At 48.7% G+C, this 25,172-nt stretch overlaps 14 non-coding genes and 2 pseudogenes across 14 annotated transcripts; all 16 read right to left on the reverse strand.

The window, feature by feature from the left end:
• Positions 1-4,456: 4,456 nt before the first annotated feature.
• On the reverse strand, positions 4,457-4,621 carry LOC148996927 (U1 spliceosomal RNA). The gene has a single exon (XR_016150572.1). It is a non-coding gene; the product is annotated as a U1 spliceosomal RNA (small nuclear RNA).
• Positions 4,622-4,959: 338 nt separating this feature from the next.
• Positions 4,960-5,150, reverse strand: LOC148996928 (U2 spliceosomal RNA). Its single transcript, XR_016149203.1, has one exon. It is a non-coding gene; the product is annotated as a U2 spliceosomal RNA (small nuclear RNA).
• A 1,107-nt stretch (positions 5,151-6,257) lies between these two features.
• On the reverse strand, positions 6,258-6,422 carry LOC148996929 (U1 spliceosomal RNA). The gene has a single exon (XR_016150573.1). It is a non-coding gene; the product is annotated as a U1 spliceosomal RNA (small nuclear RNA).
• A 338-nt stretch (positions 6,423-6,760) lies between these two features.
• On the reverse strand, positions 6,761-6,951 carry LOC148996930 (U2 spliceosomal RNA). Its single transcript, XR_016149205.1, has one exon. It is a non-coding gene; the product is annotated as a U2 spliceosomal RNA (small nuclear RNA).
• Positions 6,952-8,060: 1,109 nt separating this feature from the next.
• LOC148996931 (U1 spliceosomal RNA) lies at positions 8,061-8,225 on the reverse strand. Its single transcript, XR_016150574.1, has one exon. It is a non-coding gene; the product is annotated as a U1 spliceosomal RNA (small nuclear RNA).
• A 339-nt stretch (positions 8,226-8,564) lies between these two features.
• Positions 8,565-8,755, reverse strand: LOC148996932 (U2 spliceosomal RNA). The gene has a single exon (XR_016149209.1). It is a non-coding gene; the product is annotated as a U2 spliceosomal RNA (small nuclear RNA).
• Positions 8,756-9,864: 1,109 nt separating this feature from the next.
• LOC148996933 (U1 spliceosomal RNA) lies at positions 9,865-10,029 on the reverse strand. The gene has a single exon (XR_016150575.1). It is a non-coding gene; the product is annotated as a U1 spliceosomal RNA (small nuclear RNA).
• A 338-nt stretch (positions 10,030-10,367) lies between these two features.
• On the reverse strand, positions 10,368-10,558 carry LOC148996934 (U2 spliceosomal RNA). Its single transcript, XR_016149210.1, has one exon. It is a non-coding gene; the product is annotated as a U2 spliceosomal RNA (small nuclear RNA).
• A 1,108-nt stretch (positions 10,559-11,666) lies between these two features.
• Positions 11,667-11,831, reverse strand: LOC148996935 (U1 spliceosomal RNA). Its single transcript, XR_016150576.1, has one exon. It is a non-coding gene; the product is annotated as a U1 spliceosomal RNA (small nuclear RNA).
• A 339-nt stretch (positions 11,832-12,170) lies between these two features.
• On the reverse strand, positions 12,171-12,345 carry LOC148996936 (U2 spliceosomal RNA; annotated as a pseudogene).
• A 6,577-nt stretch (positions 12,346-18,922) lies between these two features.
• Positions 18,923-19,087, reverse strand: LOC148996937 (U1 spliceosomal RNA). The gene has a single exon (XR_016150577.1). It is a non-coding gene; the product is annotated as a U1 spliceosomal RNA (small nuclear RNA).
• A 338-nt stretch (positions 19,088-19,425) lies between these two features.
• LOC148996938 (U2 spliceosomal RNA) lies at positions 19,426-19,616 on the reverse strand. The gene has a single exon (XR_016148598.1). It is a non-coding gene; the product is annotated as a U2 spliceosomal RNA (small nuclear RNA).
• A 1,110-nt stretch (positions 19,617-20,726) lies between these two features.
• On the reverse strand, positions 20,727-20,891 carry LOC148996939 (U1 spliceosomal RNA). The gene has a single exon (XR_016150578.1). It is a non-coding gene; the product is annotated as a U1 spliceosomal RNA (small nuclear RNA).
• Positions 20,892-21,230: 339 nt separating this feature from the next.
• LOC148996940 (U2 spliceosomal RNA) lies at positions 21,231-21,421 on the reverse strand. The gene has a single exon (XR_016149211.1). It is a non-coding gene; the product is annotated as a U2 spliceosomal RNA (small nuclear RNA).
• A 1,109-nt stretch (positions 21,422-22,530) lies between these two features.
• LOC148996941 (U1 spliceosomal RNA) lies at positions 22,531-22,695 on the reverse strand. The gene has a single exon (XR_016150580.1). It is a non-coding gene; the product is annotated as a U1 spliceosomal RNA (small nuclear RNA).
• Positions 22,696-23,034: 339 nt separating this feature from the next.
• On the reverse strand, positions 23,035-23,208 carry LOC148996942 (U2 spliceosomal RNA; annotated as a pseudogene).
• Positions 23,209-25,172: the final 1,964 nt, after the last annotated feature.

The raw sequence follows: 25,172 nt of genomic DNA on the forward strand, positions 1-25,172 counted from the left end.
CTCGCATAACAGATGGCATCTCTAATCAGAACTAGGCTGTCTGTTATCTTTCTTCTGGGCACAGCGCAAGCTTGATCCGGGTGGATTACGTCCTCTAAAACGGTCGACATACGTGTAGCTAAAATTTTACTAAAAAGTTTGCAATCAAAATTTAAAAGAGTGATAGGTCTCCAATTTTTCAAGTCAGTCCGGTCACCTTTTTTGTAAAGTAAAGAAACTATCCCTATTCTAAAACTGTCCGGAAGTCTGTCAAGGGTCTCAAAGTCCTTAAAAACAGTCAGTAATTCGTGAGCTAAAATGTCCCAAAAGGTAAGATAAAACTCCAGGGGGAGTCCATCTGCCCCTGGGGATTTACCCCTCTTAAAACCTTTCAGTGCTTTTTGAGTTTCTAAAATGGTAAAATCTTGTATTAAAAGCTCATCTGGACTCTTTACTTCCTTGACTAAAAAATTTAAAACTTCCTTTAGAGTGGTGTCATGTACATCTTTTGGACTGTATAACTCTTGGTAAAAATACTCAACCCCTTTTAAAATTTCATCTGTTGTTTTTACGTCCCTCCCTTCTACTTTTACACTAGTTATAGCCCCTCCCCTTGTTAATATCTTTTTAAAAAAATACCTAGTACATTTTTCACCTTCTTCTATCTCTCTCTCTTTACTTCTTAAAATAAACCCTTTACTTTGATAACTGGATAAAACTGACATTTCTTTCTTGACCTCTTTCATTTCGTCATTAAAATCAAAACCATTATTAAAAAGATTAAAATATCTTTGTAGTCTTTTTTGCAGCCCCATCATGTATCTCTTTTCCCTATTCTTCTTGTCCCTTCCTACTTTCCTAAAAAACTGTCTTGTCCGGTCCTTTACCATCTCCCACCACTGTGCGCGTGTATCGTAAAAGTCTTGGAGGGTCTGCCATTGGCTGAACTGCTCCCTATATTCCTTTACTACATCCTCATCTTCTAAGAGGGAGCAGTTCAGCTTCCACAGCCCTCCCCCTACCGTCACACCTGTGGGCAGTGAAAGGGTGGAAGACAGCATTAAGTGGTCAGAAAAGAAAAGGGGGGTGACTGTAGCATCGGTTGGCGGGCAGTCTCTTGTAAAAATATAGTCGATGCGAGAGGCTCTGGAGCCATCACTACTGAACCAAGTGTAGCCCTCCTCTCTTTGATGCACATTTTTAAAACAGTCGACTAATTTAAAATCTCTCACTAAGCCCTGCAATAAAACCGTTGTCTTATCTACTTTAAAATCCTCTCCTACCCTCTTCCTATCTTTTTTTGATAAAACACAGTTAAAATCCCCTGCCACCACTAGGGGAGCCCTACCTAACATGTGGGACTGCAAGTCTTCTAAAAGCTCATACCTTTCACTTTTACCTGTAAAACCATACACATTAAGAACATTTAAATCTCTACCTAAAAAACTCAGATTTGCTAAAAGAGCCCGCCCTTCCCTCACCACTGTGCTGCCCTTCACCAAGATATGGGGATTTTTTATTAAAATAGCAACACCGTCATTTTTGTTTTGGTTTGATCCGCTCCATATGGAGGGACCAGGGAGCCATAATTCCTCCATCTTTGTGTACCTATTTAAAAAGGGCAAAGCACACTCTTGTATTAAAAACAAATCTGATTTACAAGTATTTAAAAAGGATAAAATGCTCTGTGCTCGTATGGTGGACCTCACACTTCTTACATTGATGGTTGAGATTGTGAGGGTCATGAGCAGTAAGGTAAAAAAGGTATGAGACATTTAAAATAGAAGACAATAAAAGACTACAATAAAATCATTAAAATCATGTGATTTCTTGTGGCAATTGCCTTACCCTCCTCCCAGATGGACTGGGGTCGGGGAGGCAAATGCTTACCACCTCCGGGGCTGCAGAGGAAACCTCTTGCAGCTCTTTTGGTGATGATGTTCTTAGCTTTACGTGCAAAAAGGACACCTCATTTGGGGATTCTAGGGGCCACACACGCTCCAGATCATCCAAAAAGGAAATATCTGAGCGATGTGCAGCCCTAGCTTTTTTCTCCTCTGTGTCAAACAGAGGAGATCCCGCAGGCCTTTTTTGCACCTGAGCATTTGGGAGTGAAAGCTCAGTTTCACTCCCACTGGTTTCTAAAACCACATCCGGAACCGTTTCTAATGAAGAATCTGTTTCTTCCTGCATCTCATCTCCTTCCTTATCTTTCACAGTGGTGGTGGCTGTTTGAATGTTTGACTCTGCCCCTGTGGCCGCCCCACTTCCTTCTTCTACCCCAATCCCTGAGGCTGGCAGGAGAGTTGCAATTCCCGCCAAAACCTCAGGGACCGCCTCCTCCTCCCTTTGTTCCTTTGTTTGGTGTGCTTGCGGGGCGGCCATTTTAAGCTTGTTGGCAAAACTTTTAGGGCAGTCTCTGTAGAGATGGGATGATTCTCCACAAAGATTGCACCGCCTGCCATTGGTACAGTTTTCAAAACTGTGACCAATTTCTTTGCACTTCCCACATACTAGTTCTTGGCATGCTTCGGCGAGATGCCCAACTCTTCCACATTTTCTACACAGCTTAGGCATTCCTTGATAGTGTATGTAGCCTCTGTTTTCTCCCAGCACAATCATAGAAGGCAGATGTTTCAGGCCCTGGTAGCCCCCAGCGTCTTCCCATTGTTTAATGGGAATCCGCCAGGAGCAATTCCAAATGCCATCCTCATCTAGCACTTTGACAGGCTGACTTCTAACAGTGCAAAATCTACCCAGCCAAACACAAATATCATCTCCAGTCACTGTTTCATTAAACATCCTGATAATCACTGTTTTAAGAGTGTTATCAGAAAGTTTCTCCACAGTGAACATGGAGAACTGGGCCTTAACAGTTTCAAACCGTTGCCAAAAATCATTTAGCAGGGAAGCAGCCTTAAAGCTGACATCAAATCCTTTGTTCAGGGGCAGAGTCATCAAACAATTCAAGTCCTCGGGCTTAAAATGTAAGGTCTTTTGGATCAGCTTCCTGGAAAAGTCCATGCGGGACATACCCAGGAGCTTCCCCTCGACCTCTCTAAATAAAAACCGCACGCTGTGGTGCCTCCGCACACCGGCACGAGCTGCCGACATGGTGGAGGCACCAACAGCCTAAAACTTTAAAAACCCAATAAATATTAAATAAATAGACAATAAATAAATAAATAAATAAAAAGGTCTTACCTTAAAACTGAGCAGGAGTAAAATCAGCAGGTTCAATCTACCTCTCAAGAGATGTGTAACCTCTATCTACCTCAATCTACCTCTCAAAAGAACCTCCAAGAGGCGATCGCAGTCTCAACCGTCTGACAAGATACTTGATCTTAGCCAAAAGGCCGAGAAGCGATGACGCAGCGACGCCGAGGCGGGGGAGCCGGCAAAGGCCACGCCCACCTGGGCCGCGGCGAGAGGGTCTAAGGTCGCCGGCAAACAAGCTCAGCTCAGATTGGTTGACACCGAAAATGGATCACAACAGAGTGCACAGCACGACACTCTGGAGTGCAACCTGGGATTTTGGATCATCAACATTCCGCCTTAAAAGTGAGCGGGCAGACCAAAGCGTCCGTGGTAGAGACTTGAAACTCTGAGGGATGGTAGGACCGGCCCGGTACTACAACCTCACCAAGGCTCGCCCCGATCGGCCCCAAGGTGGCGCTGCAGCGATCAAAAGTACGAAATGGCTCGTAACTCCTCGACCGTCGGTCGCAGACCCAAGTGTCTTACATCACCGGAATCCTTGGCTCGAGCCGAACAAGATGCATGCCTCGGATTGGGTGGTCGCGCGGCGAGATTTTCGGGTATTTTGGATTTTCTGAAAAACCTACTTTTGCACACTAGTCCTAGGTTTTTTGCCCGATCTGACCCAAACCGGTGCAGAAAGATTCTCTGGAGTCCGACTGCCAACAGGGATCGGGAAACAGTTGGAATTTCCATCCACGTTGGCGACGGTACGCCAAAACGTTGGGGGTGGGCGAGGCGGGCTTTACTTAAACGGCTATAACTCTCCAACGGAATGAGACAATTGCACCCAACTCGGTACACCTGTGTACGGGCTCAGCCCGTGGTCACGTGAAGAGGAATGCGGCGACTGGCCACTTGGTGGCGCTGTAAACAGAAAAAAACACAACATGGGTGGCTGTATATCACGTGACGTTTCACACGTGCACAATGTTTTCATACCACATGATAGAACTCCTCATTCCGAACAACTTTGCCTCCAGGACAACTGCTGTGAACTAAGTCGTCCGTCAAATATTGGAGACTATTTGAAGAATTGAGGAGAAAAAAGAAAACCCTCCTCACACAGACCGGTCCTAGACTGTTTCGTATCTCTCGAGCAACCGCCGCAGTTCAACTCTCTGGACTGCCTCTGGATATTGAAGAAGTGGAGAAAAAAAACAAAACAAAAGAACCTCAAGTGGAGCTTTAACAATCTGCCCTTTTAACCAGTGTTGTCCAGGGGAGAGCGCGAACGCAGTCCCCCACTACCATAAATTATGCAGTCGAGATTCCCACATTTGGGGAATTCGCAGGGGTCAGCACAACCCAGAGTGCAATGGCCGAGCCTCGCCCTGGGTGAACCACCTTCCTGATCATGGTGTCTCCCCTGCCAGGTAAGTATGAATTCCCAGGCCTTCAGTCAGAAGCACCCTGCCCCTCTCCCCAATCCTCACCAGCGGTTTGCCAGTCAAAAAAGGGTCTTTTTTTTTTTTTTTTTTTTTTGCACGCTCCGCATCCGGCTCCATGAGCCATAAATGTACATAATGCGCCGTCCCCGAATAGTGGACGGATCAGATGTTAAACTGACAGAGGAACAGGGGTTCCTTTTTGTCTTGTTTTTACACCACAATTCTACCCAGGCTAGTATAGCACATGATCACCTACAACACCCACTCACACTAGCTCCATTATCACCTTCTGCCACACAAGACCACTACATTTCTTTCATTGAACACTTTAGGAGGGTGCACCGTTCCCAGAAGTACTGCAATACCGGGTCGATGCGTGGAGTGGACGGAGCAAGCCCCTATGCCATCTCCCAGGACCAAAAATCAATTTAATATGTGGTGCCCGGGTAGGGCACGTATCAGATATTAAACTGATAAGAACAGATACTACACTTGATCTTAGCCAAAAGGCCGAGAAGCGATGACGCAGCGACGCCGAGGCGGGGGAGCCGGCAAAGGCCACGCCCACCTGGGCCGCGGCGAGAGGGTCTAAGGTCGCCGGCAAACAAGCTCAGCTCAGATTGGTTGACACCGAAAATGGATCACAACAGAGTGCACAGCACGACACTCTGGAGTGCAACCTGGGATTTTGGATCATCAACATTCCGCCTTAAAAGTGAGCGGGCAGACCAAAGCGTCCGTGGTAGAGACTTGAAACTCTGAGGGATGGTAGGACCGGCCCGGTACTACAACCTCACCAAGGCTCGCCCCGATCGGCCCCAAGGTGGCGCTGCAGCGATCAAAAGTACGAAATGGCTCGTAACTCCTCGACCGTCGGTCGCAGACCCAAGTGTCTTACATCACCGGAATCCTTGGCTCGAGCCGAACAAGATGCATGCCTCGGATTGGGTGGTCGCGCGGCGAGATTTTCGGGTATTTTGGATTTTCTGAAAAACCTACTTTTGCACACTAGTCCTAGGTTTTTTGCCCGATCTGACCCAAACCGGTGCAGAAAGATTCTCTGGAGTCCGACTGCCAACAGGGATCGGGAAACAGTTGGAATTTCCATCCACGTTGGCGACGGTACGCCAAAACGTTGGGGGTGGGCGAGGCGGGCTTTACTTAAACGGCTATAACTCTCCAACGGAATGAGACAATTGCACCCAACTCGGTACACCTGTGTACGGGCTCAGCCCGTGGTCACGTGAAGAGGAATGCGGCGACTGGCCACTTGGTGGCGCTGTAAACAGAAAAAAACACAACATGGGTGGCTGTATATCACGTGACGTTTCACACGTGCACAATGTTTTCATACCACATGATAGAACTCCTCATTCCGAACAACTTTGCCTCCAGGACAACTGCTGTGAACTAAGTCGTCCGTCAAATATTGGAGACTATTTGAAGAATTGAGGAGAAAAAAGAAAACCCTCCTCACACAGACCGGTCCTAGACTGTTTCGTATCTCTCGAGCAACCGCCGCAGTTCAACTCTCTGGACTGCCTCTGGATATTGAAGAAGTGGAGAAAAAAAAAAAAAAAAGAACCTCAAGTGGAGCTTTAACAATCTGCCCTTTTAACCAGTGTTGTCCAGGGGAGAGCGCGAACGCAGTCCCCCACTACCATAAATTATGCAGTCGAGATTCCCACATTTGGGGAATTCGCAGGGGTCAGCACAACCCAGAGTGCAATGGCCGAGCCTCGCCCTGGGTGAACCACCTTCCTGATCATGGTGTCTCCCCTGCCAGGTAAGTATGAATTCCCAGGCCTTCAGTCAGAAGCACCCTGCCCCTCTCCCCAATCCTCACCAGCGGTTTGCCAGTCAAAAAAGGGGCTTTTTTTTTTTTTTTTTTTTTTGCACGCTCCGCATCCGGCTCCATGAGCCATAAATGTACATAATGCGCCGTCCCCGAATAGTGGACGGATCAGATGTTAAACTGACAGAGGAACAGGGGTTCCTTTTTGTCTTGTTTTTACACCACAATTCTACCCAGGCTAGTATAGCACATGATCACCTACAACACCCACTCACACTAGCTCCATTATCACCTTCTGCCACACAAGACCACTACATTTCTTTCATTGAACACTTTAGGAGGGTGCACCGTTCCCAGAAGTACTGCAATACCGGGTCGATGCGTGGAGTGGACGGAGCAAGCCCCTATGCCATCTCCCAGGACCAAAAATCAATTTAATATGTGGTGCCCGGGTAGGGCACGTATCAGATATTAAACTGATAAGAACAGATACTACACTTGATCTTAGCCAAAAGGCCGAGAAGCGATGACGCAGCGACGCCGAGGCGGGGGAGCCGGCAAAGGCCACGCCCACCTGGGCCGCGGCGAGAGGGTCTAAGGTCGCCGGCAAACAAGCTCAGCTCAGATTGGTTGACACCGAAAATGGATCACAACAGAGTGCACAGCACGACACTCTGGAGTGCAACCTGGGATTTTGGATCATCAACATTCCGCCTTAAAAGTGAGCGGGCAGACCAAAGCGTCCGTGGTAGAGACTTGAAACTCTGAGGGATGGTAGGACCGGCCCGGTACTACAACCTCACCAAGGCTCGCCCCGATCGGCCCCAAGGTGGCGCTGCAGCGATCAAAAGTACGAAATGGCTCGTAACTCCTCGACCGTCGGTCGCAGACCCAAGTGTCTTACATCACCGGAATCCTTGGCTCGAGCCGAACAAGATGCATGCCTCGGATTGGGTGGTCGCGCGGCGAGATTTTCGGGTATTTTGGATTTTCTGAAAAACCTACTTTTGCACACTAGTCCTAGGTTTTTTGCCCGATCTGACCCAAACCGGTGCAGAAAGATTCTCTGGAGTCTGACTGCCAACAGGGATCGGGAAACAGTTGGAATTTCCATCCACGTTGGCGACGGTACGCCAAAACGTTGGGGGTGGGCGAGGCGGGCTTTACTTAAACGGCTATAACTCTCCAACGGAATGAGACAATTGCACCCAACTCGGTACACCTGTGTACGGGCTCAGCCCGTGGTCACGTGAAGAGGAATGCGGCGACTGGCCACTTGGTGGCGCTGTAAACAGAAAAAAACACAACATGGGTGGCTGTATATCACGTGACGTTTCACACGTGCACAATGTTTTCATACCACATGATAGAACTCCTCATTCCGAACAACTTTGCCTCCAGGACAACTGCTGTGAACTAAGTCGTCCGTCAAATATTGGAGACTATTTGAAGAATTGAGGAGAAAAAAGAAAACCCTCCTCACACAGACCGGTCCTAGACTGTTTCGTATCTCTCGAGCAACCGCCGCAGTTCAACTCTCTGGACTGCCTCTGGATATTGAAGAAGTGGAGAAAAAAAACAAAACAAAAGAACCTCAAGTGGAGCTTTAACAATCTGCCCTTTTAACCAGTGTTGTCCAGGGGAGAGCGCGAACGCAGTCCCCCACTACCATAAATTATGCAGTCGAGATTCCCACATTTGGGGAATTCGCAGGGGTCAGCACAACCCAGAGTGCAATGGCCGAGCCTCGCCCTGGGTGAACCACCTTCCTGATCATGGTGTCTCCCCTGCCAGGTAAGTATGAATTCCCAGGCCTTCAGTCAGAAGCACCCTGCCCCTCTCCCCAATCCTCACCAGCGGTTTGCCAGTCAAAAAAGGGGCTTTTTTTTTTTTTTTTTTTTTTTGCACGCTCCGCATCCGGCTCCATGAGCCATAAATGTACATAATGCGCCGTCCCCGAATAGTGGACGGATCAGATGTTAAACTGACAGAGGAACAGGGGTTCCTTTTTGTCTTGTTTTTACACCACAATTCTACCCAGGCTAGTATAGCACATGATCACCTACAACACCCACTCACACTAGCTCCATTATCACCTTCTGCCACACAAGACCACTACATTTCTTTCATTGAACACTTTAGGAGGGTGCACCGTTCCCAGAAGTACTGCAATACCGGGTCGATGCGTGGAGTGGACGGAGCAAGCCCCTATGCCATCTCCCAGGACCAAAAATCAATTTAATATGTGGTGCCCGGGTAGGGCACGTATCAGATATTAAACTGATAAGAACAGATACTACACTTGATCTTAGCCAAAAGGCCGAGAAGCGATGACGCAGCGACGCCGAGGCGGGGGAGCCGGCAAAGGCCACGCCCACCTGGGCCGCGGCGAGAGGGTCTAAGGTCGCCGGCAAACAAGCTCAGCTCAGATTGGTTGACACCGAAAATGGATCACAACAGAGTGCACAGCACGACACTCTGGAGTGCAACCTGGGATTTTGGATCATCAACATTCCGACTTAAAAGTGAGCGGGCAGACCAAAGCGTCCGTGGTAGAGACTTGAAACTCTGAGGGATGGTAGGACCGGCCCGGTACTACAACCTCACCAAGGCTCGCCCCGATCGGCCCCAAGGTGGCGCTGCAGCGATCAAAAGTACGAAATGGCTCGTAACTCCTCGACCGTCGGTCGCAGACCCAAGTGTCTTACATCACCGGAATCCTTGGCTCGAGCCGAACAAGATGCATGCCTCGGATTGGGTGGTCGCGCGGCGAGATTTTCGGGTATTTTGGATTTTCTGAAAAACCTACTTTTGCACACTAGTCCTAGGTTTTTTGCCCGATCTGACCCAAACCGGTGCAGAAAGATTCTCTGGAGTCCGACTGCCAACAGGGATCGGGAAACAGTTGGAATTTCCATCCACGTTGGCGACGGTACGCCAAAACGTTGGGGGTGGGCGAGGCGGGCTTTACTTAAACGGCTATAACTCTCCAACGGAATGAGACAATTGCACCCAACTCGGTACACCTGTGTACGGGCTCAGCCCGTGGTCACGTGAAGAGGAATGCGGCGACTGGCCACTTGGTGGCGCTGTAAACAGAAAAAAACACAACATGGGTGGCTGTATATCACGTGACGTTTCACACGTGCACAATGTTTTCATACCACATGATAGAACTCCTCATTCCGAACAACTTTGCCTCCAGGACAACTGCTGTGAACTAAGTCGTCCGTCAAATATTGGAGACTATTTGAAGAATTGAGGAGAAAAAAGAAAACCCTCCTCACACAGACCGGTCCTAGACTGTTTCGTATCTCTCGAGCAACCGCCGCAGTTCAACTCTCTGGACTGCCTCTGGATATTGAAGAAGTGGAGAAAAAAAACAAAACAAAAGAACCTCAAGTGGAGCTTTAACAATCTGCCCTTTTAACCAGTGTTGTCCAGGGGAGAGCGCGAACGCAGTCCCCCACTACCATAAATTATGCAGTCGAGATTCCCACATTTGGGGAATTCGCAGGGGTCAGCACAACCCAGAGTGCAATGGCCGAGCCTCGCCCTGGGTGAACCACCTTCCTGATCATGGTGTCTCCCCTGCCAGGTAAGTATGAATTCCCAGGCCTTCAGTCAGAAGCACCCTGCCCCTCTCCCCAATCCTCACCAGCGGTTTGCCAGTCAAAAAAGGGTCTTTTTTTTTTTTTTTTTTTTTTGCACGCTCCGCATCCGGCTCCATGAGCCATAAATGTACATAATGCGCCGTCCCCGAATAGTGGACGGATCAGATGTTAAACTGACAGAGGAACAGGGGTTCCTTTTTGTCTTGTTTTTACACCACAATTCTACCCAGGCTAGTATAGCACATGATCACCTACAACACCCACTCACACTAGCTCCATTATCACCTTCTGCCACACAAGACCACTACATTTCTTTCATTGAACACTTTAGGAGGGTGCACCGTTCCCAGAAGTACTGCAATACCGGGTCGATGCGTGGAGTGGACGGAGCAAGCCCCTATGCCATCTCCCAGGACCAAAAATCAATTTAATATGTGGTGCCCGGGTAGGGCACGTATCAGATATTAAACTGATAAGAACAGATACTACACTTGATCTTAGCCAAAAGGCCGAGAAGCGATGACGCAGCGACGCCGAGGCGGGGGAGCCGGCAAAGGCCACGCCCACCTGGGCCGCGGCGAGAGGGTCTAAGGTCGCCGGCAAACAAGCTCAGCTCAGATTGGTTGACACCGAAAATGGATCACAACAGAGTGCACAGCACGACACTCTGGAGTGCAACCTGGGATTTTGGATCATCAACATTCCGCCTTAAAAGTGAGCGGGCAGACCAAAGCGTCCGTGGTAGAGACTTGAAACTCTGAGGGATGGTAGGACCGGCCCGGTACTACAACCTCACCAAGGCTCGCCCCGATCGGCCCCAAGGTGGCGCTGCAGCGATCAAAAGTACGAAATGGCTCGTAACTCCTCGACCGTCGGTCGCAGACCCAAGTGTCTTACATCACCGGAATCCTTGGCTCGAGCCGAACAAGATGCATGCCTCGGATTGGGTGGTCGCGCGGCGAGATTTTCGGGTATTTTGGATTTTCTGAAAAACCTACTTTTGCACACTAGTCCTAGGTTTTTTGCCCGATCTGACCCAAACCGGTGCAGAAAGATTCTCTGGAGTCTGACTGCCAACAGGGATCGGGAAACAGTTGGAATTTCCATCCACGTTGGCGACGGTACGCCAAAACGTTGGGGGTGGGCGAGGCGGGCTTTACTTAAACGGCTATAACTCTCCAACGGAATGAGACAATTGCACCCAACTCGGTACACCTGTGTACGGGCTCAGCCCGTGGTCACGTGAAGAGGAATGCGGCGACTGGCCACTTGGTGGCGCTGTAAACAGAAAAAAACACAACATGGGTGGCTGTATATCACGTGACGTTTCACACGTGCACAATGTTTTCATACCACATGATAGAACTCCTCATTCCGAACAACTTTGCCTCCAGGACAACTGCTGTGAACTAAGTCGTCCGTCAAATATTGGAGACTATTTGAAGAATTGAGGAGAAAAAAGAAAACCCTCCTCACACAGACCGGTCCTAGACTGTTTCGTATCTCTCGAGCAACCGCCGCAGTTCAACTCTCTGGACTGCCTCTGGATATTGAAGAAGTGGAGAAAAAAAAAAAAAAAAAGAACCTCAAGTGGAGCTTTAACAATCTGCCCTTTTAACCAGTGTTGTCCAGGGGAGAGCGCGAACGCAGTCCCCCACTACCATAAATTATGCAGTCGAGATTCCCACATTTGGGGAATTCGCAGGGGTCAGCACAACCCAGAGTGCAATGGCCGAGCCTCGCCCTGGGTGAACCACCTTCCTGATCATGGTGTCTCCCCTGCCAGGTAAGTATGAATTCCCAGGCCTTCAGTCAGAAGCACCCTGCCCCTCTCCCCAATCCTCACCAGCGGTTTGCCAGTCAAAAAAGGGGCTTTTTTTTTTTTTTTTTTTTTTTGCACGCTCCGCATCCGGCTCCATGAGCCATAAATGTACATAATGCGCCGTCCCCGAATAGTGGACGGATCAGATGTTAAACTGACAGAGGAACAGGGGTTCCTTTTTGTCTTGTTTTTACACCACAATTCTACCCAGGCTAGTATAGCACATGATCACCTACAACACCCACTCACACTAGCTCCATTATCACCTTCTGCCACACAAGACCACTACATTTCTTTCATTGAACACTTTAGGAGGGTGCACCGTTCCCAGAAGTACTGCAATACCGGGTCGATGCGTGGAGTGGACGGAGCAAGCCCCTATGCCATCTCCCAGGACCAAAAATCAATTTAATATGTGGTGCCCGGGTAGGGCACGTATCAGATATTAAACTGATAAGAACAGATTTTTTTCTTTCGAAAAGTTTTATTGTCACAGTGTCATTCCATTATTTCCATTTGCATGTACATTTTTTCTTTTAGATCACATTTTTACACATATTAAAAGGGACACATTATTTACTGTTAAAAGTTTCTTGTGTTTGTGTGTTGTGTAAAAAGTCCATGTATGTTTTAAAAGAAGGTAAATGGTTTAAATAATAGGAATAAAACAATAAAACATGTCAGATAAGAAACAATAAAACAATAAATTATGCCACATAAAACATCTCTTGTACAGGATCGAGGGTGAGTCCCTATCAAGAATGTCCATTCACTCCAGGTCTCCAGAACAGGCCCCAGACTCCTCGCTTCCAGCGCCCAGCGGAGATCCCCTCTCCTCCGGCCCGCTGGCCCGCTGTTCCCGTAGCCGGTGTGGTGAGGGTGCATCTACGGGCGGCCAGGGTCGGGGGTGGCCGGGACCTCTTTGGTGTGACCCCAGCCCCCCCATCCGAATAACGACGTCCGGCGCCTCCTGCAGCGCAGATCTAACTAATTGCTCGCACGCGTGGAGGGGCACCGTAACGCGTTTCCCCACCAGCAGGTTTCTGGTGGCCCAGATGGCATCCTTGATATGGTTGAGGGTGAGCCAGAGCGAGGTAAATTGCTGTGATGTTAGCTCCTTCAAGCCCTGACCCACCCCCAGGATGGCGAGCCTGTATCCCACCTGGGCCCGACCCGCCGGCAGGCACGGGAAAACCAGGGGGCTGGTCTTGGCCCACAGGTCCCGCGCAGCACCGCACTCCCAGAGCAGATGGTAGACGGTCTCCGGGGAACCACATCCGGACCGTGGGCAGGTGGGGTTTTTGGCCATGCCTCTGGAGTGCATAACCGCCCTGACCGGGAGGATCTCATGGGCCACCATCCACGACAAGTCCTTAAGTCTGTTCTGGAGAGCTGGGTGGGCTGCGTTCCTCCAAACGTCTTTGGCCTCACCTAGTGTGAGGCCTGGAACTGGACTCACCGGTTCTCGATCCTGCACAAGAGAGACAAGAGACTTGTGGTTAGTTAAAACAGTGGCATCATTCGTTTCTAAAAGGTATTTCTTTAAAAAATTCTTAATAAAAGATGTTCTTTTGACAGATTAAAAGACACTGGACATTTAAGATCAACGGGTAAAATTTTCAAAGATCTTAAGTATGACCCCATCCAGAATCGGGTCATGGCTGCTGTCTTGTGTTCTCTGGATGGGGTCAGGGCGTATTTAATGTGGAGGGCAGTGAAGCGGCTGCCTAAAAACAGGTGGGGGTCTGGGAGCCCTTTTCCGCCATTCTCCTTCCTTTTCTTCACTACTTCTCTTTTGAGTCGCTCCCACTTGGACCCCCACAGGAAGTAAAACACTGCTCTCTCCAGGTCAATCAGGAAACTTCGTGGGGGACTAAAAACAGAACAGACAAGTAAAATCAGTGGTAAAATCACAGCTTTAAAAATTAAAATCTTGCCTTCAATCGTCAGATTTCTTAGTCCCCAAAAGCCCAGTCTTTGCCTAACTTTCCCTAACATGTCAGTCCAGTTACCCTGTCCTCCACCCTCCCTGTCAAATTTAACACCTAAAATTTTCAAATTATTATCTTTAAAATCCAAATCTAGTCCACCTTTGTCAACGTTCCCCCACGGCCCGAAGAGCTGGGCCTCAGACTTGCTCCTATTGAGCTTGGCGCCTGAGGCCCGACCGTACCAGTCAGTCAAGTCCATTGCTCTTCGTACCGATAAAACGTCCGTTGCTAAAAGGGTCACGTCGTCCATGTATAAAACGCAGGTTGCCGTCAGTCCACTAGTCCCTGGAATGCCTAGTCCTTTAATCCATTTGTCCCTTCTCAAGATTTGTGCCAGTGGCTCTATACAAGCCACATACAGAAGGGGAGATAAGGGACACCCCTGACGGACACCGCTGTAGATATTAACAGCTTTGGATAAATGCCCATTAACTATAATTCTGCTGACCAGGCTGTTGTACAGCATTCCCACCCAGGCTATGAACCGCCCTGGAAACCCCATTTTACCCAGTACCTTAAAAAGGAACTGGTGCGAGATACGGTCGAATGCTTTTTCAAAGTCTAAATTTAGGACTACTAGCCGAAGGTTTCTGTCTCTCGCATAACAGATGGCGTCTCTGATCAGCACCAGGTTGTCCGTGATCTTCCTTCCTGGCACAGCGCATGCTTGATCCGGGTGGATTACGTCCTCTAAAACTGTCGACATGCGTGTGGCTAAAATTTTGCTAAAAAGTTTACAGTCGACATTTAAAAGAGTGATGGGTCGCCAGTTCCGTAAGTCAGTCTTGTCCCCTTTCTTATGTAAGAGTGAAACTATCCCTATTCTAAAGCTGTCAGGAAGTCTTTCAAGAGTCTCAAATTCTTTAAAAACAGTCAGTAAGTCGAAAGCTAAAATATCCCAAAAAGTCAAATAAAACTCCAGAGGAAGTCCATCGGTGCCGGGGGACTTTCCTCGTTTAAAACTTTTGAGTGCTTTGTGAATTTCTAAAATGTTGAAATCTTGAGATAAAATTGTACCTTCGCCATCGACTTTCTTTTCTAAAAACTCTAAAACCTCCTGTAACGTGTCATTGTGGACTTCTTTGGTGCTGTATAGGTTTTCATAAAATACTTCAGTTTCCTTTAAAATTTCTTTTGTGGTATAAACCTCCCTCCCTCCACTTTTCAAAGCTGTGATTACCCCACCCCGTGAAATAATTTTTTTAAAGAAATACCTCGTGCACCTTTCACCTTCCTCAATCTCCTTCTCCCTGCTCCTTAAAATGACACCTTTGCTTTGAATTTCGGATAAAACTGACATTTCTTGCTTTATTTCTTTGATTTCTTCACTAAAATCGATCCCATCGTTTAAAAGGTTAAAATATCTCTGTAGTCGTTTTTGCAGCCCCATCATGCGTCGATTTAATCTATTCTTTTTGATTTTTCCTATCTTTCTAAAAAACTGTCTCGTCCGTTCTTTTACCATCTCCCACCACTGTGCACGTGAGTCGTAGAAGTCTTGGAGGGTCTGCCATTGGCTGAACTGCTCCCTGTACTCACTGACTACATCTTTATCTTCCAAAAGGGAGCAGTTCAGCTTCCACAGCCCTCCCCCTGCAGTCACACCAGTGGGGAGTGAAAGGGTGCATGACAGCATTGTGTGATCTGAAAAAAAGAGGGGGGTTAATGTTGCATCGGTTGGCAGGCAGTCCCGTGTAAAAACGTAGTCAATGCGAGAGGCTCTGGTGCCGTCACCACTGAACCAGGTGAAGCCCTCCTCTCTCTGATGCATTGCTTTAAAACAGTCCACTAATTTAAAATCTCTAACTAAATCCTGCAATAAAACCGACGTTTTGTCAACTTTAAAATCCTCTGTCCTCTTCCTGTCTTTCTTGGTTAAAACACAATTAAAATCCCCTGCTACCACTAGGGGAGCCCTACCTAACATGTGGGGCCGCAGGTCTTCTAAAAGCTCATACCTGTTGTTTTTGTCTGTAAAACCATACACATTTAAAATGTTAAAATCCTTACCTAAAAAAGTCAGATTAGCTAAAATTGCCCGCCCGTCCCTCACCACAGTGCTGCCCCTCACCAAGATATTGGGGTTTTGTATTAAAATGGCGACACCGTCATTTTTATTAAAATTGGACCCACTCCAAACGGAAACTCCTGGGGTCCAAATCTCCTCCCACTTTCTGTAATTGGATAAAAAAGGCAGACCACATTCTTGTAATAAAAACACATCTGACTTAAAAGTTTTTAAAAAGGATAGGACACTCTGTGCTCGTATATTGCTCCTCACACTTCTCACATTGATGGTGGAGATAGTGAGAGCCATGAGCAGTATGGTTAAAAGGGTATGAGACATTTAAAAGCAACAAAAGGACTACAGAGATTTAATTAAAATCAGGTTATTTCTTGTTGCACTTGCCGTCCCTTTTCCCCAGATAGCCTGGGATCAGGGAGGAAAGTGCTTGACGTCTCAGGGCTCACAGAGAGAACCTCTTGTGAAGCCTTTGGCGTCGATGTTCTTAGCTTAAAATGCAGAAAAGATACTTCATTAGGAGAGTCTGTGGGCCACACACGGTCTAGATCTTCCATGGGGGAACTATCTAGCCGGTGCGCTACCCGCAGCTTTTTCTCCTCTGTTTGGACCAGAGGAGATCTCGCAGTTCTTTTCTGCACTTGAGCATTGGGAAGAGAAGAATCTGTCTCACTCCCACTAGTTGACCCACTAGCCTCAGACACGGTGACAAGGGAGGAAGCCGTTTCCTCCTCTTTGTCGTCCACCTCTTCTTTACCATTATCATTTTGAGGATTGGCTTCCTCCCCCTGACCAGCTGTTCGAGTTGACTCCGCCCCTGTGGCCGCCCCACTTCCTTCTTCCAGTCCAATCCCTGAGGCTGGCTGAGGATTTGAATTTCCCGCCAAAACCTCAGGGCCCGCCTCCTTTATCGTTTGCTCTTTGGGTGGGGCGGCCATTTTGTTGTTTTTTAGCTTGTTGGCAAAACTTTGGGGGCAGTCTCTGTAGAGATGGGATGATTCTCCACAGAGGTTGCACTTTCTGCCATTTTTGCACTCTTCAAAAGTGTGTCCAATTTCTCTGCACTTCCTACACACTACTTCTTGGCACGCCTCGGCGAGATGCCCAAGTTGGCCACACTTGCGGCATAGCTTGGGCATCCCTTGATAATGGATGTAACCTCTATTCTCTCCCAACACAATCATAGAAGGAATTTGACTCAGGCCATGGTAGCTGTTGGGATCTGCCCATTGTTTAATGGGCACTCTCCACGCACAGCTCCAGATACCGTCTTCATCTAAAACCTTGACTGGTTGACCACGAATAGAGCAATATCTTGCCAACCATACAGCAATGTCTTCTCCACTAACTGTTTCATTAAACATCCTGACAATCACCACTTTCAGCGAATTATCAGTCAGTTTTTCCACAGTGAACATGGAGAAATTGGCTTTACACAATTCATACCGAGCCCAAAAAGTACTTAGCAAGGAAGCAGAAGCAAAACTAACGTCGAAGCCATGATTCAGGGGCAGAGTCAACAAGCAGTTAATATCAATAGCCTTAAAACCGAGAGTCTGTTGGATGCACTTCCTGGAAAAGTCCAACCTGGACATCGCCTGGAGAGTGCCATCCTCCTTTGTCTTAAATTTAAAACGCACGCTGTGGTGCCTCCTCATGCCGGCACGAGCAGCCGACATGTTGGAGGCACCACTAGCCTGCTGCGGCTAAAATCCAACAATAAATATACAATAAATAAATTAAAACCTGCTTACCTTAAAACCAGAAGATTCCTCGTAGAACGAGTCGTCAATTAAAAGCCGCTTGTCAATGTACCTCCTGAAGGGTGTATGTCCCGTGTGACAAGCAACACACGAGACCAAGTCCAACAAGAGGCGATCGCTGTCTCAGACGTCCGACCAGACCACTTGATCTTAGCCAAAAGGCCGAGAAGCGATGACGCAGCGACGCCGAGGCGGGGGAGCCGGCAAAGGCCACGCCCACCTGGGCCGCGGCGAGAGGGTCTAAGGTCGCCGGCAAACAAGCTCAGCTCAGATTGGTTGACACCGAAAATGGATCACAACAGAGTGCACAGCACGACACTCTGGAGTGCAACCTGGGATTTTGGATCATCAACATTCCGCCTTAAAAGTGAGCGGGCAGACCAAAGCGTCCGTGGTAGAGACTTGAAACTCTGAGGGATGGTAGGACCGGCCCGGTACTACAACCTCACCAAGGCTCGCCCCGATCGGCCCCAAGGTGGCGCTGCAGCGATCAAAAGTACGAAATGGCTCGTAACTCCTCGACCGTCGGTCGCAGACCCAAGTGTCTTACATCACCGGAATCCTTGGCTCGAGCCGAACAAGATGCATGCCTCGGATTGGGTGGTCGCGCTGGCGAGATTTTCGGGTATTTTGGATTTTCTGAAAAACCTACTTTTGCACACTAGTCCTAGGTTTTTTGCCCGATCTGACCCAAACCGGTGCAGAAAGATTCTCTGGAGTCTGACTGCCAACAGGGATCGGGAAACAGTTGGAATTTCCATCCACGTTGGCGACGGTACGCCAAAACGTTGGGGGTGGGCGAGGCGGGCTTTACTTAAACGGCTATAACTCTCCAACGGAATGAGACAATTGCACCCAACTCGGTACACCTGTGTACGGGCTCAGCCCGTGGTCACGTGAAGAGGAATGCGGCGACTGGCCACTTGGTGGCGCTTTAAACAGAAAAAAACACAACATGGGTGGCTGTATATCACGTGACGTTTCACACGTGCACAATGTTTTCATAGCACATGATAGAACTCCTCATTCCGAACAACTTTGCCTCCAGGACAACTGCTGTGAACTAAGTCGTCCGTCAAATATTGGAGACTATTTGAAGAATTGAGGAGAAAAAAGAAAACCCTCCTCACACAGACCGGTCCTAGACTGTTTCGTATCTCTCGAGCAACCGCCGCAGTTCAACTCTCTGGACTGCCTCTGGATATTGAAGAAGTGGAGAAAAAAAACAAAAAACAAAAGAACCTCAAGTGGAGCTTTAACAATCTGCCCTTTTAACCAGTGTTGTCCAGGGGAGAGCGCGAACGCAGTCCCCCACTACCATAAATTATGCAGTCGAGATTCCCACATTTGGGGAATTCGCAGGGGTCAGCACAACCCAGAGTGCAATGGCCGAGCCTCGCCCTGGGTGAACCACCTTCCTGATCATGGTGTCTCCCCTGCCAGGTAAGTATGAATTCCCAGGCCTTCAGTCAGAAGCACCCTGTCCCTCTCCCCAATCCTCACCAGCGGTTTGCCAGTCAAAAAAGGGGCTTTTTTTTTTCTTTTTTTTTTTGCACGCTCCGCATCCGGCTCCATGAGCCATAAATGTACATAATGCGCCATCCCCGAATAGTGGACGGATCAGATGTTAAACTGACAGAGGAACAGGGGTTCATTTTTGTCTTGTTTTTACACCACAATTCTACCCAGGCTAGTATAACACATGATCACCTACAACACCCACTCACACTAGCTCCATTATCACCTTCTGCCACACAAGACCACTACAACTCTTTCATTGAACACTTTAGGAGGGTGCACCGTTCCCAGAAGTACTGCAATACCGGGTCGATGCGTGGAGTGGACGGAGCAAGCCCCTATTCCATCTCCCAGGACCAAAAATCAATTTAATATGTGGTGCCCGGGTAGGGCACGTATCAGATATTAAACTGATAAGAACAGATACTACACTTGATCTTAGCCAAAAGGCCGAGAAGCGATGACGCAGCGACGCCGAGGCGGGGGAGCCGGCAAAGGCCACGCCCACCTGGGCCTCGGCGAGAGGGTCTAAGGTCGCCGGCAAACAAGCTCAGCTCAGATTGGTTGACACCGAAAATGGATCACAACAGAGTGCACAGCACGACACTCTGGAGTGCAACCTGGGATTTTGGATCATCAACATTCCGCCTTAAAAGTGAGCGGGCGGACCAAAGCGTCCGTGGTAGAGACTTGAAACTCTGAGGGATGGTAGGACCGGCCCGGTACTACAACCTCACCAAGGCTCGCCCCGATCGGCCCCAAGGTGGCGCTGCAGCGATCAAAAGTACGAAATGGCTCGTAACTCCTCGACCGTCGGTCGCAGACCCAAGTGTCTTACATCACCGGAATCCTTGGCTCGAGCCGAACAAGATGCATGCCTCGGATTGGGTGGCCGCGCTGGCGAGATTTTCGGGTATTTTGGATTTTCTGAAAAACCTACTTTTGCACACTAGTCCTAGGTTTTTTGCCCGATCTGACCCAAACCGGTGCAGAAAGATTCTCTGGAGTCCGACTGCCAACAGGGATCGGGAAACAGTTGGAATTTCCATCCACGTTGGCGACGGTACGCCAAAACGTTGGGGGTGGGCGAGGCGGGCTTTACTTAAACGGCTATAACTCTCCAACGGAATGAGACGATTGCACCCAACTCGGTACACCTGTGTACGGGCTCAGCCCGTGGTCACGTGAAGAGGAATGCGGCGACTGGCCACTTGGTGGCGCTGTAAACAGAAAAAAACACAACATGGGTGGCTGTATATCACGTGACGTTTCACACGTGCACAATGTTTTCATAGCACATGATAGAACTCCTCATTCCGAACAACTTTGCCTCCAGGACAACTGCTGTGAACTAAGTCGTCCGTCAAATATTGGAGACTATTTGAAGAATTGAGGAGAAAAAAGAAAACCCTCCTCACACAGACCGGTCCTAGACTGTTTCGTATCTCTCGAGCAACCGCCGCAGTTCAACTCTCTGGACTGCCTCTGGATATTGAAGAAGTGGAGAAAAAAAACAAAACAAAAGAACCTCAAGTGGAGCTTTAACAATCTGCCCTTTTAACCAGTGTTGTCCAGGGGAGAGCGCGAACGCAGTCCCCCACTACCATAAATTATGCAGTCGAGATTCCCACATTTGGGGAATTCGCAGGGGTCAGCACAACCCAGAGTGCAATGGCCGAGCCTCGCCCTGGGTGAACCACCTTCCTGATCATGGTGTCTCCCCTGCCAGGTAAGTATGAATTCCCAGGCCTTCAGTCAGAAGCACCCTGCCCCTCTCCCCAATCCTCACCAGCGGTTTGCCAGTCAAAAAAGGGGCTTTTTTTTTTTTTTTTTTTTTTTGCACGCTCCGCATCCGGCTCCATGAGCCATAAATGTACATAATGCGCCGTCCCCGAATAGTGGACGGATCAGATGTTAAACTGACAGAGGAACAGGGGTTCCTTTTTGTCTTGTTTTTACACCACAATTCTACCCAGGCTAGTATAGCACATGATCACCTACAACACCCACTCACACTAGCTCCATTATCACCTTCTGCCACACAAGACCACTACATTTCTTTCATTGAACACTTTAGGAGGGTGCACCGTTCCCAGAAGTACTGCAATACCGGGTCGATGCGTGGAGTGGACGGAGCAAGCCCCTATGCCATCTCCCAGGACCAAAAATCAATTTAATATGTGGTGCCCGGGTAGGGCACGTATCAGATATTAAACTGATAAGAACAGATACTACACTTGATCTTAGCCAAAAGGCCGAGAAGCGATGACGCAGCGACGCCGAGGCGGGGGAGCCGGCAAAGGCCACGCCCACCTGGGCCGCGGCGAGAGGGTCTAAGGTCGCCGGCAAACAAGCTCAGCTCAGATTGGTTGACACCGAAAATGGATCACAACAGAGTGCACAGCACGACACTCTGGAGTGCAACCTGGGATTTTGGATCATCAACATTCCGCCTTAAAAGTGAGCGGGCAGACCAAAGCGTCCGTGGTAGAGACTTGAAACTCTGAGGGATGGTAGGACCGGCCCGGTACTACAACCTCACCAAGGCTCGCCCCGATCGGCCCCAAGGTGGCGCTGCAGCGATCAAAAGTACGAAATGGCTCGTAACTCCTCGACCGTCGGTCGCAGACCCAAGTGTCTTACATCACCGGAATCCTTGGCTCGAGCCGAACAAGATGCATGCCTCGGATTGGGTGGTCGCGCGGCGAGATTTTCGGGTATTTTGGATTTTCTGAAAAACCTACTTTTGCACACTAGTCCTAGGTTTTTTGCCCGATCTGACCCAAACCGGTGCAGAAAGATTCTCTGGAGTCTGACTGCCAACAGGGATCGGGAAACAGTTGGAATTTCCATCCACGTTGGCGACGGTACGCCAAAACGTTGGGGGTGGGCGAGGCGGGCTTTACTTAAACGGCTATAACTCTCCAACGGAATGAGACAATTGCACCCAACTCGGTACACCTGTGTACGGGCTCAGCCCGTGGTCACGTGAAGAGGAATGCGGCGACTGGCCACTTGGTGGCGCTGTAAACAGAAAAAAACACAACATGGGTGGCTGTATATCACGTGACGTTTCACACGTGCACAATGTTTTCATACCACATGATAGAACTCCTCATTCCGAACAACTTTGCCTCCAGGACAACTGCTGTGAACTAAGTCGTCCGTCAAATATTGGAGACTATTTGAAGAATTGAGGAGAAAAAAGAAAACCCTCCTCACACAGACCGGTCCTAGACTGTTTCGTATCTCTCGAGCAACCGCCGCAGTTCAACTCTCTGGACTGCCTCTGGATATTGAAGAAGTGGAGAAAAAAAACAAAACAAAAGAACCTCAAGTGGAGCTTTAACAATCTGCCCTTATAACCAGTGTTGTCCAGGGGAGAGCGCGAACGCAGTCCCCCACTACCATAAATTATGCAGTCGAGATTCCCACATTTGGGGAATTCGCAGGGGTCAGCACAACCCAGAGTGCAATGGCCGAGCCTCGCCCTGGGTGAACCACCTTCCTGATCATGGTGTCTCCCCTGCCAGGTAAGTATGAATTCCCAGGCCTTCAGTCAGAAGCACCCTGCCCCTCTCCCCAATCCTCACCAGCGGTTTGCCAGTCAAAAAAGGGGCTTTTTTTTTTTTTTTTTTTTTTTGCACGCTCCGCATCCGGCTCCATGAGCCATAAATGTACATAATGCGCCGTCCCCGAATAGTGGACGGATCAGATGTTAAACTGACAGAGGAACAGGGGTTCCTTTTTGTCTTGTTTTTACACCACAATTCTACCCAGGCTAGTATAGCACATGATCACCTACAACACCCACTCACACTAGCTCCATTATCACCTTCTGCCACACAAGACCACTACATTTCTTTCATTGAACACTTTAGGAGGGTGCACCGTTCCCAGAAGTACTGCAATACCGGGTCGATGCGTGGAGTGGACGGAGCAAGCCCCTATGCCATCTCCCAGGACCAAAAATCAATTTAATATGTGGTGCCCGGGTAGGGCACGTATCAGATATTAAACTGATAATAACAGATTTTTTCTTTCGAAAAGTTTTATTGTCACAGTGTCATTCCCTTATTTCCATTTGCATGTACATTTTTTCTTTTAGATCACATTTTTACACATATTAAAAGGGACACATTATTTACTGTTAAAAGTTTCTTGTGTTTGTGTGTTGTGTAAAAAGTCCATGTATGTTTTAAAAGAAAGGTAAATGGTTTAAATAATGGGAATAAAACAATAAAACATGTCAGATAAAAAACAATAAAACAATAAATTATACCACATAAAACATCTCTTGTACAGGATCGAGGGTGAGTCCCTATCAAGAATGTCCATTCACTCCAGGTCTCCAGAACAGGCCCCGGACTCCTCGCTTCCAGCGCCCAGCGGAGATCCCCTCTCCTCCGGCCCGCTGGCCCGCTGTTCCCGTAGCCAGTGTGGTGAGGGTGCATCTACGGGCGGCCAGGGTCGGGGGTGGCCGGGACCTCTTTGGTGTGACCCCAGCCCCCCCATCCGAATAACGACGTCCGGCGCCTCCTGCAGCGCAGATCTAACTAATTGCTCGCACGCGTGGAGGGGCACCGTAACGCGTTTCCCCACCAGCAGGTTTCTGGTGGCCCAGATGGCATCCTTGATATGGTTGAGGGTGAGCCAGAGCGAGGTAAATTGCTGTGATGTTAGCTCCTTCAAGCCCTGACCCACCCCCAGGATGGCGAGCCTGTATCCCACCTGGGCCCGACCCGCCGGCAGGCACGGGAAAACCAGGGGGCTGGTCTTGGCCCACAGGTCCCGCGCAGCACCGCACTCCCAGAGCAGATGTTGGACGGTCTCCGGGGAACCACATCCGGACCGTGGGCAGGTGGGGTTTTTGGCCATGCCTCTGGAGTGCATGACCGCCCTGACCGGGAGGATCTCATGAGCCACCATCCACGACAAGTCCTTGAGCCTGTTCTGGAGAGCTGGGTGGGCTGCGTTCCTCCAAACGTCTTTGGCCTCACCTAGTGTGAGGCCTGGAACTGGACTCACCAATTCTCGATCCTGCACAAGAGAGACAAGAGACTTGTGGTTAGTTAAAATAGTGGCATCATTTGTTTCTAAAAGGTATTTCTTTAAAAATGTCTTAATAAAAAGGTGTTCTTTTGACAAATTAAAAGACACTGGACTTTTAAGATCAATGGGTAAAATTTTCAAGCTTCTTAGGTATGACCCCATCCAGAATCGGGTCATGGCTGCTGTCTTGTGTTCTCTGGATGGGGTCAGTGCATACTGGATGTGGAGGGCGGCAAAGCGGCTGCCTAAAAACAGGTGGGGGTCTGGGAGGCCTTTCCCGCCATTCTCTTTTTTCTTTTTGACGACCTCCCTCTTGAGTCTTTCCCACTTGGACCCCCACAGGAAATAAAATACCGCCCTCTCCAACTTGGCTAGGAATCGTCTTGGGGGACTAAAAACAGAACAGACAAGTAAAATCAGTGGTAAAATCACAGCTTTAAAAATTAAAATCTTGCCTTCATACGTCAGTTGTCTTAGTCCCCAAAAGCCCAGTCTTTGCCTAACTTTCCCTAACATGTCAGTCCAGTTACCCTGTCCTCCACCCTCCCTGTCAAATTTCACACCTAAAATTTTCAAATTATTATCTTTAAAATCCAAATCTAGTCCGCCTTTGTCGACGTTCCCCCACGGCCCGAAGAGCAGGGCCTCGGACTTACTCCTGTTAAGCTTGGCGCCCGAGGCCCGACCGTACCAGTCAGTCAAGTCCATTGCTCTTCGTACCGATAAAAGGTCAGTCGCTAAAAGGGTCACGTCGTCCATATATAAAACGCAGGTTGCCGTCAGTCCACTAGTCCCTGGAATGCCTAGTCCTTTAATCCATTTGTCCCTTCTCAAGATTTGTGCCAGTGGCTCTATACAAGCCACATACAGAAGGGGAGATAAGGGACACCCCTGACGGACGCCGCTGTAGATATTAACAGCTTTGGATAAATGCCCATTAACTACAATTCTGCTGACCAGACTGTT

Source organism: Pimephales promelas, chromosome 2, assembly GCF_988280905.1.
Source record: "Pimephales promelas chromosome 2, fPimPro1.hap1.1, whole genome shotgun sequence".
Taxonomy (NCBI): domain Eukaryota; kingdom Metazoa; phylum Chordata; class Actinopteri; order Cypriniformes; family Leuciscidae; genus Pimephales; species Pimephales promelas.